We start from the raw sequence: 15,601 nt of genomic DNA, 5'->3' as shown, positions 1-15,601 counted from the left end.
CTTTGGATGATGCAAAAATTTCAAGACATACAGATCACATGTACTCCACCCATTCCCATTCTATGTGATAATACAAGTGCTATTAATATTTCAAAGAATCCATTCATGCATTCCAAGACCAAGCACATATCGATCAAATATCATTTTCTACGTGAATAAGTGCTTGAACAAAAGGTCAAATTGGAGTATGTTCCCTCCAAAGAACAAGTTGCTGATATATTCATGAAACCACTGCCCAGAGAGACATTTGAATATCTCAGACAGAAGCTAGGAGTAGTTGATGCATCATCTTGTTGTTAAAACTTATCAATTTCGGAGGTAACTGGTTATACTCGAGTTTCATGAAGCGTAGTTGCGTACATATGTGATTTTCTGTGGAGACAGTCGCATATCTGTTGGTTTGAAGAAATAGGCCAGACTCAGGTTGAAAGGAGTCTGATATGGATTTGACAGTGATCATATGGCATAGGTTCAGTGGGAGCATATACTTCTAATAATCATTGTTAGCATTTAAATATTTGAATATCTTGGTACAAATTCACAGTTGTTTTATATTCAGGTGGAGCAAGTTCAGGGGGAGAACATGGTTGCTGGTCTCGATGCTGATTGATAGATGTTGATGATGATAGTTGCTGATGACTATCATGGTCTTCTTTCAAATTTTTGGTCTCTATTATATATGTCATGTATATGCTTTAATGTAAAGCTCATGAAACGACCTATTTTGTTACCCCACTATGCATGGGATGGATGATGTAATGTTCTTGTTTTGAAATTTATAAATAATTTGTATAACCCCAATTGATTGGGTAGATGAGTAAAACCTGGTATATCCTCACGTGGATGGATGTATGTATGAGTCATTGGTGATAGGAAGGTTATTTATGATGTACGTATATAGTCATGCTCTTCTTTTAGAACATCTTTTTGTAGACATTGCTTATATTCAAGGGGAGCATGGAGCTCATTTACCACACTCCAGTATATCAGAGAATTCAGCATGTGCTTAGGGGGAGCATGACCCCTTTCCATTGATGACAAAGCGAGAGAGTAACTGGGGGTTTCCATCAAGTCCAAAGGGGGAGATTGTTGGCATTATGACTCAGATTTGATACAGGTGTTGTCCTTGATGGCAACTCACTAAGATGTCAGAGTATAGTTCAGCAGGTTAACAACTCAGAGTTACAGATCAGACTTCATAGAATGAGGAAAGAGAAGTATACACAGGCTCACCTTGACAAAGTAGCATATACACGCGGGTTAACAGATCAAAAAGTGTGTATAACATACACACGCAATTTCACAAAAGGAAAGGCGTGTACATGTTGGAAATCCAAATTTCGGTCTGTGGTATTTGGCCCATGGTATTGGTCCAAAGTATTGATCCCAGGTATTTGGTCAAAGGTATTGGTCCTAAGTCGTTTTGGAACATGGTATTGAGAAAGGCCTAACACTATATAAGGAGAAGAAGGTCATTATGCCAAGGAACTGAAGTATTGAATATCAGATGATGAGTAAGATCTAGTGCACATGTTATTGGGTTATGGTGCATAGTTGGATCTAAACCAAGGATGAACCTTAGCACTTGATAAAGGATATGATCTAATCAAGGGTTAAGACATTAATTCTTGAAGTGAAGTATCTTTATGTGGTTCGATCATTTATCTAATAACTGGCACATCTTGTAGTCTGTAAATATGATGATATGGTTATAACTAAAGTCTGGAATTGTTGTAATGTATAAATCATCATTTATAGATCTATACGTAGGTTCACTTTAGAAAAGGCATGTATCCAATCTGGTTCTGCATATCAAAACAACGTATACATCTTAAGTTTGATTTTCAAATCTGTACGTAGGTTCGTCTTGAGAAAGGTGCGTATGCACACAGGTTCAACACAGGGAAGTAGTGTATAACTTGTAAAATATGTTTTAGCTGCTTTTGTTTGCTGTCGCAGTGTTCTATGTTCTGGCTTGTGTTCTGGTTACTGTGTTTTGGTTACAGTATTCTGAAATATCTGATTGAAGGGATGTCAAGGTGGTTGATTGTTTCAGTTCTGAAAAGGAGATTGGTTGATGTAGATATATATTGATTGAATGATGTTATTGATGGATCCAGTCTAAAAATTTGTGAAACGTGGTGCCCGGAAGAAAAGAGAAGGCTGTAGCCTGCTGTAGGCCTACACCTATGTACTCGTATCAGCTAGTACAAGAGCTAGGGGGTTGTAGCTCCCTCCCAGGAGAAGCTAGAGAACGAGAGAGGGTTATATCCTTCTGCAAGTAGAAGCCTGTGTACTGGTATAAGTCTGAACCAATACAAAAATTGTAAAATGAAGTTTCTTATTATTAAAAAGGTAGAGACGATTGCAGTAGGTGGTTTTCACCCACATTGGGTTTCCACCATATATCTTGTGTTCATGTGTGTGATTGTCTGTTTTGTTTTTACTGTACCTAGTTACTGTTTATATGGCTCTGTGCACTGATTAAAGATGAACATTTGATGAATTAACTGAATCATAAGTTTGCAAGATATACACTAGTTTCCTTAAACACAGTTGCATATGCACGCGAGTTCCATTAACTAAAGTAGCGTATATAAATCTGATTTTGGAAATGAAAAATAATTGACTTGATAATACTAATTCGCCCCCCCTCTTAGTATTGTTTCCAACAGACTGAAGAAAAGAGTTGTCCATTATTAATTATTTCTTGTTGATGCACTTCATAGTCGAGTAAGCACTTGCTTTTTTTTACCTGATATAATTGATTTCAGATGGATTTGTTGAGCATGTCTCTTCCTTCCATTCACTTGATGTAAAAGGGAGAAGAAGATAAAAAATTTACAATTTATAATACCCATATGAACCCCCAAAGTTGAGTGAGCATACACAAGATTCTAATTATATGAAAGAAAGTTCTGAGTATTCTTATGATTTTATTCATTATGAAAGCAATGGGTATGCTTGTGATTTTACTCATTCTTGCATCCTCAAGGTGTATAAGGGTTTAAGGTAATTCATAATTTATTTTTTGGATTTTAATTTTCAATAGGAACAAATAAGATAATAATAATTGAACAATTTGTTAAACCCATAACAATATGACTTGTTTAAAAGAAGGAAATAGATAACAACAATTTCATCTATTCGGGTAGATATTGCACATGGAAATAATCTGTTGATATAGCCCGCAGTTGGTTTAGCTCCACTTTAGCCACGTGCTATTAGGAAATATAGGCTTTTCCTAGTTTTATCAGCTCACTTAAAAAAATACAAAACTAGTAATTGACTTCAAATTGTTGCGAGCCTTAAATATGGTGTGTTGATTATACATAAAAATTTTATGCAATACTTAACTTGATTCTAAAAAGTAAATAACTGAATTTCAATATGAAAGAACATGATTTTTGATACTACTAACCCTAAATACAGTAATTAAACGAACATCCATAAAACAGTTAAACTAATATCTATGTATAATATATTCTAGAAAAAATATAATTTAAACCAAAAGTCTTCAAGTGTATATACACTAGTACAGAATGACTAATTAGTTACTAAGGAAAAGACTAAAATTTGAATATAAACAACCATTTTTTACTCAATGACCAATAGTGGCCAATTTACAATATCTTATAATGTGACTAACATTTATTTGTATTTAGCTTAGTCATTAATTGGTTTTCTCAAATTTATTGTCTAGTAAAATATTTAGTAATAAATTTGGACATTAATTTAGTTATTGGTTTAGTCATTAGTTAGCATAATTAATGACCAATACATGACAAAACTTACTACTACATGATCACAGGATAAATCTACTTAATGGCCAAAGAAATATGACCAAAATTTGGTCACTTTATAAGATACTATTAGTTAGCTACTAATAGTCATATATATGCAAATTTCAGTCATCATCTGAAACTAATTAATGACCAAAGAAATATGAATAAATTTTGGTCGTGTTATAAGATACTGTAAATTAACGACTAATAGTCATATATATGTAAAATTTAGTCATCATTTGTAATCACAAATTTATCATTTAAAGTAGTTGTTTATCATTTTTGGGTAGTTTCATATTCATCATATAAATGACTGATTTACTTATTTATATTCATTTTATTTATTTTCTTTAATAATCATTATAAACGAATAATTTATTCATTGTATATTTGTTTTATTTTTGTTCATTATTAATCAACATAAATCAATTAATATGATTTTGCACTAATATTGAAAAAATATCATATAATGTTCATGTTCATCTAATATGGAAATGCACAACACAAACTTTCACACTAAAATTTAATTGTCTCTTCCAGTAAAATGGCCACAACCAATTAATAAATGTTAAACAGTACAAAAGGCGAAAAGCAAGTGATTACGTGTGATCTTAAGTTTTTGAAATCTAAAACATTACAATTTGAAAGCATCACAATGATGCACCTACTGGTCACTCAATTTATTAATTAAACCAAAAGAGGGATGCGATATATAGAATTTAAAAATGTCAAACATCTGTGTACCAAATATAATAGTAAAACATAACTCTCTTGAAATTTTCTTTCAGACTTAGTTAGGGTCAAACACTTGTTCCAAAAGTTCTTTGTGAACCTGAACTAGCTATGATCATGTGACTACCAAGAACACCGCTAGATAAGGAACCATTGTTTGATGTTTCTTGCTTCATATAAAACTAAGCCCAAAATGTAGGTTCATGGGAATAATACATTGGGATAATTGTACATAATATCAAATAAGGTATATGTCAAGGAGATTCCCCAAATATATGAACCAAGTATATAGTGATGATTTAACATTGAAGACGTACCTATAGAAATTGAGCATGTACACCTTACATATCTGCCACAAACCATCCAATCAAAGTCAAGGAGAACCCAATAGAATATACAAAGCATTAATTTTTTTTTTTTTTTTTTTCAATTTAGTGACAAAAAGCGAATACCATTTTTCAACTAGATGAGGACAAACATCATTTTTTTTTTAACTGAAAAGAAATCATTCCTCAAGAACTAACATAATTTTCAACATTAATTAAGATTTATCTTAAAACCAACTAGAGATGCATATCTATTTATATTTTCCATATAGACATTCCAACTCTTATCTTACTGCTTAAACTTGAATTTTGCAAACTAAAACTATAAACGTTTCTATATACAAGTCAAAACCAAAAAGGAGAGTAAAATTCCAAACTGATAAGAAACTAAAAATGAATTATAAGATTTTTAAAATAGGTTATCTCATATAGACAATACATTAGGGGTAAAGAGGATGAGGTATAGATCTACATGTAACATACATTATTGGTTAAGGACTACAATCCATCAGTTGTGATTTTTTCTTCATCCCAAAAAGCATGATAATGTAAGGTCTACTAGTCCCTTGTAAACATCATAAATAGGGATCGACTAATATTCTAGTGAACATGTTCATTTCTCCTAAGTTGGACAACATAATAACATATCACTCTTAGAAAATATCAACTTGTTATCCAACTAAATGGAAAATATAATATTGATGATACCTAAGTACTAGCATGGCTATAGAGGTAAAAGTCAAATTTTCTTGTATCAGAAATTTTGGAGTCAACTACAGTGCCTAGTAGATCATAAAAAATGACAACAATCACTAAATCTTTTGAAAAATTAAAGGAAGCTTATAACAAAATTATGATTAATAAAGGAATATCGTACACACTATATCATGACTGATAGTTGTCTATTCCATAACAATTATCTTCTTAACTAACAATATGTTTCTACTCATATATAACATTTCAATCTAGAAGGTTATTTGCAAAGAATCGCGTATGGTGACATTTTGAACAACCACAAAAATAACTGGAGGTTGATAACTTGATACAAGAGATGCATAGGCCTGAAACTTATACCACCACATAAATTCAACTTGATGCATGAGATAGCAATTTCAAGATGGATAAGATAAATATAGGGATTTTCCCACAATTTAAAAAAAAATGGATTTTAGACCAAGAATTTTTAATGTCACATTGTAATGATTCTATGATATTTATAGTTAAACGAAGAATTTGTACAAAATAAGGCATAACAAGAATTTTAAGAGGATCCTCCTCAAATGAGGAACAATTAAGTTTGATAATTTTCAAAAAATAACCTTAAAACAATAATACTCTTCATGCGTAACCCCAACCTTATGAGGACACTTGTTATCTCTAGGAAATGAAGTGAGTGAATAATCTTAATGATCATGTCGTGAAAAAGAATGGTGTTTACATTGATTACATATGGAATTTAAGGGTTCTTTTCCTCCCGTTTTTTCACAAATTATAGTACATGGTTCTTTGTTCATCACTTTGGATGGTGCATCAGCATGTAATCATCTAGACCCTGTGTGAACAAGGATGTCATTAGGCTGGGAGAGTTATATATTTTGTTTGGAAAGAGATTAATAGTTCTAACCATGACAACTTAATGACTAACCATTCATTTTTCTCATGGAAGCTGACAAATTTATAATCTCCCAGCTTTCCCTATGTTGTCTCAACCTTTATTTCTACAAAGTTTATCATTTTTTACTTCATATCTATATAGGGAAATTAAATTGAAATTAATTATACCGTGTGAGGCTACAAATTATAGACCATTTCTATCATAGGTTCCGCAATTATGTCCTCACTTACAACGAGTAATATATAAGTCTTAGAATTCCTAGACATAAATCATGAAATTCTCATGGAAGAACTCAAGAAAATAATAAGTGATACTTATCCGATATGTCAGGAATAGTTACATGTATTTTGGAAGGGTGGACTTCTAAAAGTTTTCATACTTGATGAAAAAAAAGCATTACCAAAAAAACTTCCTCGAATGGAAAATAATACCTCAACCTAGTTATTTTTATCTATAATTTGTTGAATATCCACATAAATCAAATTTGGTTATTCGGAAACTCTATATTCGAATCTTGTAGGTTTTAACCACGTACTGAAGTTACCTACATACGAATTCTAAGAACATAAAATAAACAATGCGAGAGCATAATACATAAAACAAATATACACAGAGATCTTCCCCTGTATCCAAAAACCGGGACTACCAACTTGATTTCTCATTATATTCCTTTCAATTTTACAATACATATATATACATTCTGAAGCATTGAATACCATGGACTGAAAATCATCCCGTTGAAAACTGTGTGTGAAAACCATGCACAAAACCATAGGTAGGTTTGCCCACCTAATATAGAGTCTAAAGAAATTTTCCCTGGGGTGCTACCCTAAACCCCATAGAGGGGCGCTAACTGCCCCCGTCAAACCCCCTTGTGACCCCACCGCTGCGCAATCGGTGCAACAAAGGAGGGGCTCTAGCCCCCCTCTAACCCCGCGGTTAACTAGGGTGGCTAGTCATGGAAAGAATATAACACAACCCATCATTCTCCCACTTGTTGTTTTCTTTCCACAAGGGGCCACAAGAGACATTAGTCATTTAGCTAGCCCTATAATGCCCATTTTTTTTCTATACCAAGAGAACTTCTCAAAGCTCATATATTTTGTCATTGCATCTGTAGTATTCTTCAAAGTGTCCACCTTTACCAGCAACACCTTTTTGTCTTCTGTCATATCCCTCATAAAGTGATACTAAACATAAATGTGCTTTCTATTTGAATGATAAGATGGGCTATTTTCCAAGAAAATTACACTTTGGATATCACAACCTATCCTTATATCTCCCTGTACTTGAAGACAATCTTTGCAACCAAACTGCTTCCTTTCTTGCATGAGTGGTTGCCATGTATTCTGCCTGTGTAGTTGATAGTGCCACCATAGATTGTTTCTTACTCATCCAACTAATTGCACCTCCAAATAGGTTAAACACATACCCACTTGTAGATCCTCTTTGATTCAGATCTCCAGCCCAGTCTGCATCAACAAAACCATGGATATCCAAAACTTTGTCTAATCCTCGTCTTCCTTGGTAGCACAAACCATAATCACTAGTGCGACGCAAATGCCTGAAAATTCACTTCACTGCTGTCCAATGCTCCTTTCCTAGTTTCGACATAAACCTGCTCAATACTCCCATTACATGTGCAATGTCTGGTCTCGTATAGACCATCGCATACATGAGGCTACCAACTGCACTTGCATATGTAACATGGGACATGTCCTCTTCCTCTTCTTGTGTCTTGGGACACTGTTCATTAGATAACTTTACACCTACAAGAATAGGAACCCTTACCGGTTTACTATCCTGCATATTAAACCTCTGCAGTATTGTCTCCATATACTTCCTCTGGTTCAACCAGAGCTTCTTCTTTGCCCGATCTCTTTTAATTTCCATGTCCAAAATATATTTTGCAGCACCAAGATATTTCACATCGAATTTGGAGGACAATTGGGTCATCAAATCCTTGATAATTTCTTTGTCATTTCCAACCAACAACATATCATCCACATACAACACCAAATAAATAACATAGTCACTAATTAATTTAAAATACACATAGTGATATTCTTTTCTTCTGGTGAAGCCAAGTCCCCGTATAAATGAATCAAATTTTTGATACCACATCCTTGGTGACTGTTTTAACGCATAAAGGGACTTCTTTAACTTCCATACCAGTTCCTTCTTACCCTTCACAGCAAAGACTTTAGGTTGCTTCATGTAGATCTCTTCTTCTAGATCCCTGGGAAGAAATGTTGTCTTCACATCCATATGTTCTACATCAAAATCAAAAGCAGCAGAAACACATAAAAGTAATCAAATAGAAGCTACCTTGGCAATAGGAGAAAAAATATCACCAAAATAAATTCTTGACACCTAGGAATAACCTTTTTTTACGAACCCAGCTTTGTATTGATCCACCATTCCTTTTTCATTTTTCTTCTTCTTGAACACCCATTTACTGCCAATTTGTTTCCTTCCAGTTGAAATCTCCACCAAATCCCAAGCCTCATTTTTATGCAAAGATGCCATTTCATCAACCATGGCCTCTTTCCAAAGTTTTCCATCCTCTGAATCTACTGCTTCCTTCACAATTTTGGGATCATCATCAATAATAGATAAATAAAAATTTTAACAGAAAGAAGATGGACTATACCTTTTTGGCTACCTTCTTTCTCGAACTAATCTTCTCACAACTAGAGTTTATGTCTCTTCATCTTCTGATTCCTCTTCTGATATAGAGTCTGATTCTTCCTCCTTAAGCTCAAACTCTATCTTTTCAGGTTCCTTTGTCTGGAGTTCATGTTTAAGAACATCTTTCACCTCTCTCAACCCACATCTCGGTTGTACACAACCTTCCTTGTTACTGGGTTCCAAATCTTATAACCCTTTAAGCCATCCATATACCCAATAAAGATGCACCTTTTAGATTTACCATCTAACTTTGTTCTTTTCTCCTTTAGAACATATACATATGAATCACATCTAAATACCCTCAAATGTGAAAGAGACGGTTTCTAACCAGTCCATAACTCTTGTGGAGTCTTATCCTCCAATGCTGATGAAGGTGATTTGTTCACCTAGTAACATGTTGTCTCCATTGCCTCTACCAAGAATTCTTGTCCTAACCTGGCACCATTGAGCATCCTTCTTTCCCTTTCCGTCAAAAACTTTTTCATTCTTTCTGCAACTCCATTTTTCTCAGGTATGTATGGAGTAGTCTTCTATCATGCTATACCACACTTCTTACAGAATTCTTCAAATTCCCTCTTGCAAAACTCTCCACCGTTATCTGTCCTCAGAACCTTTATCTTCTTCTCTATCTAGTTTTCCACCATAGCCTTAAGTTATTTAAACCTTTCAATGACTTCATATTTCTTCTTAAGGAAATATATCCATGTATTCCCTGAGAAGTCATCTATAAATGATACATAATACATAGACTTACCGAGCGATGGAACCTTAATAGGTCCAAACACATCACTATGCACAAGCTCTAATATATGTTTCTCCCTCATACCACTAGAGCGAAAACTCACCCGATTCTACTTCCCATATACAAAATTTTCATAGAAATCAAAACCCAGAGAGCTATTAGTCATACCTTTTACCATACGTTTACCATGAAGTATTCTAAGGCGCTTTTATCCAATATGTCCAAGCCTTTGATGCCATAACATGGCCTTTTCTCTAGAGACCATTAGATTTTCTGCTCCACCTTTAGGATCCATAGAACCATTGCTCTCAATAAACAATAGTGCTACCTTGTAGCTTGTATAGAGTTCCAATCCGAACTCACTGCATTAATATATGTGCTCCTTGAAACAACTTGCAAGTATCCTTCTCAAACATTGCTTTGCACCTGCATTATCTATCTTTCTTACAGAAATTAGGTTTCTAGAAAATGCAGGAATATGTAGAACAACAGAAGTGTTATAATCCTTCCACCCTGCAAATTCAGCTTAACTTTTCCGCGACCAATAATTTTAGCCTTCTTATCATCCCCAAATAAGACATCACCACCATCATGTTTCTTATACTCGCAGAACCGCTCTCTATGGGGATTGAAGTGAAAGGATGCACCTGAGTCAATCAACCACACCTCATCATCTACATGTGTACTTGAAGAAGCCAAGTACACAAGCCCACCTTCATCTGAGGTGGTTTTTGCTTTAGCAGAAGGAACACCATTATATTCCTTTCCTTTGTCAGGAGCTTTAGATTTACACTCCCTTTTGTATTTCCCTTCCTTTCTACATTTCCATCACACCTTTACAAGTCTTCCTAGAGATTTAGATCTCCCTCTAGATTTAGATCTCCCACTCGATGACTTATTTTTGTTTCTATTCTGGGGCCTTCCTCATACAGACAAGGCATCACGATTCTAGATCTCCATATTTTTCCGTCTCATCTCCTCCATTAGTAAGGATGAGAATATTTCATAAAACTGCAAGGAAATTGCATTCCTACCTACTGCAGCAACAAGACCATCCCACAAATTTGGTAGAGAACACAACAAACTAATGCACTTTTATTCATCTAAAATTTTAATATCAACAGATAATAATTGACTTACCAGAGTATTAAATGCGTTCAGATGCCCTATCACTGAGTCTCCATCTTTCATCCGCGGGTCATACAACTTTTTTCGTAGGAACAGTTTATTCACTAGATACTTCAATTGTTACAAAGTCCCTAAATTATCCCACAAAGCATTCATTGTAGCTTCCCCTGATACATCCAACAATATTGAATCTAAGACACACAATTGTATTGTGCTCTTTGTTTTCCGATCCAACTTATTCCAATCTTCATCAGACACTCCCATTGGTTTAGTACCTAGATTTACTACAATCCACTGATCTTTATCCGCCAACAAATCCTCCATCTTGAGTTTCCACAACTCAAAACTTTGACCATTAAATATCTCGATCTTTATATTTCCGCTACTTGACATCTTGTTTCACCACCAGAATCGATCGTACAGATCGCCCACTGAACAAGGTCTACCATAGGCCCAAGCAAAACCCCTCAGAAACAAAGACATCCCCTTGAAGCAAAAATAACTCTGATACCAAATGTAGGTTTTAAGCCCATAGAGAAATTACTTGCATATGAATTCTAAGAACATAAAATAAACAATGTGAGAGCATAATACATGAAACACGTATACACAAAGATTTTCCCCTGGATACCGAAACCGGGACTACTAGCTTGATTTCTCATTATATTCCTTTCAATGTTACAATACATATATATACATGCTAAAGCATTGAATACCATGGACCGAAAATAATCACGCCCAAAACCATGTGCGAAAACCATGCACAAAACCATAGGTAGGTTCGCCCACTTAATATAGTGTCCAAAAACAATTTCCCCGCGTGCTGCATTGGAATGCATAGAGGGGGGCTAACTGCCACCCTCCAACCCACTGAGACCCCCCCACTCTACAATCGATGCAATGAAGGGGGGGCACCACCCCCCATCTAGCCCCCTGATGAACTAGAGTGGCTAGTCGTGGAAAGAATACAACACAACTCAACAACTTTGTTGTCATCCTAGTTATGAGAAGCATCAAATCAATAAATCCTATAAACTCTTATAAACTTCCCACGTGTAAAAAACCATTCCCATCTAGACCACCTCCATTACTATAGTGAATGGTGCACCTAGTGGCATTGGTGGGGTAAAGGAGAATCCTTTAATACTAGGTACTGCAAAATCTTAATCAAAACTCATGTTTCTCATGGATTATGTATCCAATGAGGATGGTTGCAAGAACAAAAGAACTTACATGACCCTTTCAGCCTAACTAATGTAAACAATTGGGTCAATTTTCAATTGGTTGCTTTAAATGCACAACAAAAAAAGCAACATTGCTTCACAAAAACATGTACATAATAATAAGGAGAACGTAAGATACCATTGAAATCTTACTTTCCAAAATTGTCAAGTGAAATATGTGTTGGAAATAATACTCGGGGGGGCGTTAAATTAGTATTGTCAGATCAAGAATTTTTCCTTTTCATAACCAGATTTATATACGCTACTTCAAAGAGGCGAACTAGCGTGTACATGCAACTGTCTTTAAGGAAACCATAATTTATGTAGTAAACTAATGATTCAATTAATTCATCATATGCTGATCTTTAATCAGTGCATCCGTACACTAAAAATCAGTAAAAAATAACCATGTGCAGTATAAACATAATAAACCATTACACATAAGCAACACACATGAACACCATGATTTAAGGTGGAAATCGAATGTGGGTGAAAACCACCTACTCCTGTCATCTCTATCTTCTTTTAATAATAAGAAAATATGTTTACAATCTTGTACTGGTGTAGACTCATACCAATATGCACGCTTCTACCTACAAAATGTTACAACCTTCTCTCATTCTCTAGCTTCTACTGGAAGTGAGCTACAACCCCCTAGCTCTTGTACTAGCCAATATGTTTACTATTACGTAGTTGCCATCCTACAAAAAACTCCACTCTTCCACCAGGGACCACGTTTCATGAATTCTCAGAGTGGATTCTCCTGGAACATATCAAGACATATGAATACCTTGACTCATCAATAAGCCATCAGAAATTTAGAAACTCAAACTTCATCAACCAACCTGTAGTTAATCTGAAACAATCAAATCACTGTCATCAGAACACTATGCTGAACCCACAAAGCTGTATCAACATTAAGATCCAATTGAAACCTAAAAAATTCATGTGTTAGACTGTATACGCTACTTCAATGAAGAAAACCTACATGTATACGCTACTTCCTTCAACCCAACCTGCGTATACCTTTAAATATTCTAAATCATAAAATCTTTGAATCACAAATTGTACCAACCAGTAGTGTACTAAACATATACTGTCAAATTATAGAACTTTACACAGGAATGCAACATAAAACACTTCTTCTCACTTATACAATCAATCAAATATCATCCTCTTTATCCATTCAGATTTACTTTCAAATCTAAGTAGAATTCATTGACAGACAGCAGTAAAATAGCAGCAACACTTAATCAGCAATGTTGATCTGATAGATCAATTATCTCTAAACATCAAGCCCTTCTTTTGTATACGCTACCTAAAAGAACAGAACCTGCGTGTATACGCTCTTTTGTCGAGATGAACCTGCATACAAATCTGCAAATATTGACTTAGAAATTTGTTGCAATTCCAGACTTTAGACGAACCCAAATCATGATAGGTAACAAATAAAAGAGACGCAAAACATCAGATCTAGCCTCAACCAATCTCAGATCATTCAAGAATAAGTAATTTCAGGTCTCATGATCCTGATTCAATATTGAACTCAAGGTGCACATAAATATTTCAGATGTAGTCCCAAACATAACCATGCAACATAAAATATACTTCAGATAGAAGTATTCCTCAGAATCTTATTCACTTGCTCATCTGGCCTTATGATCATCTCTTCTTTATATAGCTTTTGGCCTTTCTCAATACCATCGATCGAATCCACTTAGGACTAATACCTTGGATCAAATACCATGGACCAAATACCTCGAACTAAATACCTAGGGTCAATGTCATGGTCCAAAGATAGCTTAGACCAAATACCTCAGACCAAAACCATGTTTTTCAACATGTGCACATTTTTCCTTCTGTGGGAGTGCCTGTGTACGTTATACACTATTTTTTTTTCTGAGTAGCTACGTGTATACGCTGCTTGGACTAAGTGAACCTGCATGTATCTCTTAAATTGCTCTTACATCATCTTCTTCCAACAAATTCTTTATTCTGATCAATAGACCTTAGTTCCATGTTCCTGATCCTCTGTACCACTGCACTATTACCTCTGAATATTCCAGGTAGCCTCTTATCAAAACTGAGTTGACGTGTAGAGTTGCCATCAAGGACAATACTTGTATCATAATGCCAACAATCACCCCCTTTGGACTTGATGGCAACCATGATGGTGTTCACTACTACAAGTTGTAAAGACTATCAGAGATAGTTTTAAAGACATTTACAGATACCATACAACACGAAAATACCAAAATACTTTCTCTCTTTGACATCAAGGGCAGAGGGCGGACCACTCTACTCTCCTCCTTTGCATGATGCTATCCATACTCCCCTTGATTACATGCTGAGTCTGCAAAGAGATGATTCAATATAATAACATGACACTATAACTCAACAAAGTGAGTATGACCTCCCTATGACCACGAACTCATACATACATCAATCACCCAACCAAGTGGGGATACACCATATTTGACTCATCTTCCCATCCGAGTGGAGGTATACCAAAGTTTATACATGACAAAAATACAACAATTATTACATCGTCCATCGCAAGGATATTGGAGAAATAAATTACATCATATGACCAGTAGAACCATTGAAATATAGACCATGACAGAAGAAGTTATATCACACTAATGACTGATGCAACTAAGAAATAGTTGAGTTCATCAACTACAATGCCAACAATGTGGAATGTGAATGCCCCCCTTGGACCTATGCTACCACTGTTTTTTTTTCTTAGAAAAACATATACGCACTTTCAGCGAAGGCAACCCACGTGTACCCATGCATATATTTCATGAAACCAGCGTGTAGTAAAATTAGTCTTAGAAAATGGATTTAACAGTAGGAGGATGTAGAAAAAACTCCCAGCTTTTGTCTGAAATATTCAAATGTTTCTTTGGGTAGTGGTTTAGTGAATATATCAGTAACCTGTTCTTTGGAGGGGACATACTCCAATTTGACCTTTTGGTCAAGCACTTGTTCTCGTAGAAAATTGTACTTGATGGGTATGTGCTTGGAGTTGGAGTGCATGATTAGATTGTTTGAAATATTGATGGCACTTGTATTATCCCATAGAGTGGAGACGGGTGGAGTACATGTGATCTGAATTTCTTGCAAATTTTGCATCATCCAAAGTAGTTTTGTGCAACAAGATGCAATAGTCACATATTCTGCTTCAGCTGTAGATAAAGCAATTGAACTTTGTTTGTTGCTGAACCAAGACACTAACCTAGAACCCATATAGAATGCACCACCACTAGCATTTTTTCTATCATCAACACTTCCTGCCCAATCTGCATCTGCATATGCATGAAGAGTAAGATATGCATCTCTAGGATAACATAGTC

Source organism: Pinus tabuliformis, chromosome Q (genome assembly GCF_031772625.1).
Source record: "Pinus tabuliformis cultivar Carrire ecotype Pingquan chromosome Q, CPIR1, whole genome shotgun sequence".
Taxonomy (NCBI): Eukaryota; Viridiplantae; Streptophyta; class Pinopsida; order Pinales; family Pinaceae; genus Pinus; species Pinus tabuliformis.
The sequence above is the reverse complement of the archived record's forward strand: the minus strand, read 5'-3'. Positions refer to the sequence as shown.